Consider the following 2,460-nt stretch of genomic DNA (forward strand, 5'->3'; position numbering starts at 1 on the left):
TCTGTTTGCTGATGCATGATTCCGGGACGGAATCATCCTAAGGGGGAGAGAATTGTAACGCCCGGGTTTTCAGGGCTAAGCATTTTTGTCAATGTAATAGTCTAGGTCAACTATTGTAACTCTTTTTGAAGTAATAAATATAAAATATTTGAGTATTATGTGAATTATGTGTTTATTATTTAATTATAAATGTATAATTAATAAAGAATAAAAATGAGCGTCAAAATTAAAGTGTGAGATAATCCTGATATCTCTACATAAAGTTGTAGAATACGTCTCAAGGTTTCCGTACATATAAAGAATGCCGAAATCCGAGCTATAACGAAGAAGTTATGGCCCGCCGAAGTTTTACGGCAAAACCGGCACGACACCGAGAGACGTAAATAGTGAATTTACGATAGAAGACTTTTTAGCCTTATCAATCTAAACAAAAGTCGTAGAATATGTTAAACTAAGAACATCGATAAAAAGAACGCCCAAATCTGACTTCGTATGAAGAAGTTATGATTTTTCTAAGATTCGGCTTAGCAGTGCACGGCCTGAAACTCGAATTTTAGTTCGAGCGGTTTTTGGCTTACGCAACGTAAATGAGAGTTGAAGATCTCATTAATAGGAAATCAACGGTAAAAAGACAGACAAAAACAGAGTCCGTATGTAGAAGTTATTAATTTTACGCAGACGTTTAACAATATAATCTCCTTGTACTGTTAAATTTAAGATCGATCGAGAATTGGCTGACGGTGTCAAAATGAAAGTTGTAGATCTTATTATTACCTACGCGTGGATATAAAGAACGTCAAAAACGGAGGTCGTATGTGAAAGTTACGGATTTTAGAAGTCGGAAGTGTGCTGTGCGAAAATGGGTGATGTGGCACAATCTTGGCCATTGCTTTCTCCCCAAGGCTTGCCACCACATGGTGACATGTGGCACCAAGTTCAGCCACATTTCACCCTATAAATACCACCTCTCCCACCCTCATTTTCTTCACACATTTCCCATTCTTTCTTCTCTTTACTCTCTCTCTCTCTCTAGAACCTCTCTCTAGCCCCGAAATCCCCCCGAAAAGCCTAGGGAACCTCCCTAGCACGAGGTGGAAGCCCCGGAGTGCTCGAAGGCTTCGAGAAGAAGAGCTTTTCGGCTCGGGAACGCTGCTCCAAGCAAAGCCCGGTTTTCTATAAAACCCGCTGTAAGTGAGCTACGCCTACGCTATTTTTAATATAGCTTTTATTTAATTATAGTAACGTTATTAGGAACTTATAATAAATACTTGGGCTATTATTATGGGTTATATAAGTATTTTTTTGACGCTTATATAATAATAATAATAATAGCTAGACTATTAATTAGTCTCGACGAATAATAAACTAAACTCTAGTGGTAATAATACTAGGTTTCGTCGAAGAAAATTCTTTTTAAGAAGCGAAGCGCTGTCTGAGTTCGGAATCACCACCTTTTCAGGTGAGTGCATATTTACTTTCAACTTACACATAGATATGAAGTATTTAATATAAATTATGTGCTATTTGTGCATATTATCTGAATACTTGCTATCTATGCTGGATGAACGTTTTATACATGTTTTCAAAGATTTAAACTGTATATGTATTTTATATCTACAAAATGTGTTGGGTAAAACATGGGTAGATGTAATAGTTGCTGTGTGACAAAATAAAATAATGAGAGGCCTCGTTATAGATGTTATTGATGATCCAGTCATCTAGCGGAGTATAGATGACGACCACGGACTATTCTAGACAGTCCAGTGGAACACTAGCAGGCTCGCAACCTGTAGGTGTTTATTTGAACTGTGTGTTTATTTGAACTGTGTGCTCACCAGATGTACTCCATCCCCCACATGGTTGCCTATTAGGACATTTATTGCTGAGGAATCCCCTTAGTAGTAGTGTCCGTCCCGATGATGATCCTTAGGCTAGGTCCCTTATGATAGGTGTTTAGGGACGTAAAGTGAGGATAACGGGAACGGGTAATCGGGTTATTGTTGATTGATGAAATTAATAAACTATTTATTGTGGGTTGAAAACCCTATGTGCTCACCAGGCTCCCAAGCCTGACCCACTCAGTTTTATGTATTACAGGTAGTGGCGCTTGAGCATATATATGATGTTTGGACGAGGGATTACGGATATAGGCCTGTAGATATGAAATAATGTAGTAAGGCTTGTATTGTACTGTTTATGCTTTTGATCTGTACGAACATGACATCCCGAGTCTTTTAATGAAATACATTTCTATGGAAATGCTTTTGATAAATCTTTATCATATTATTGTTTTGGGACAAATTCCGCAACACTTTTATTTAAAATGTTACTCTGATTTTTAAACAAAGCATAAACAAACCGGTCTTTTCTGGCCGTGATTTTGGGGATGTCACAGGGATTCTGGTATTGATTGTTGCTATTGAAATGGTGCAAATCACATGGCAAATGATTACATGTTGT

General features: G+C 37.6%; 1 long non-coding RNA gene across 1 annotated transcript; it reads left to right on the forward strand.

Annotated features, from left to right (window-relative positions):
* Positions 1-1,077: 1,077 nt before the first annotated feature.
* On the forward strand, positions 1,078-2,259 carry LOC128133927 (uncharacterized). The gene is made up of 3 exons (XR_008232247.1): positions 1,078-1,187; positions 1,392-1,459; positions 2,098-2,259. It is a non-coding gene; the product is annotated as an uncharacterized LOC128133927 (long non-coding RNA).
* Positions 2,260-2,460: the final 201 nt, after the last annotated feature.

Source organism: Lactuca sativa, chromosome 4 (genome assembly GCF_002870075.4).
Source record: "Lactuca sativa cultivar Salinas chromosome 4, Lsat_Salinas_v11, whole genome shotgun sequence".
Lineage (NCBI taxonomy): Eukaryota > Viridiplantae > Streptophyta > Magnoliopsida > Asterales > Asteraceae > Lactuca > Lactuca sativa.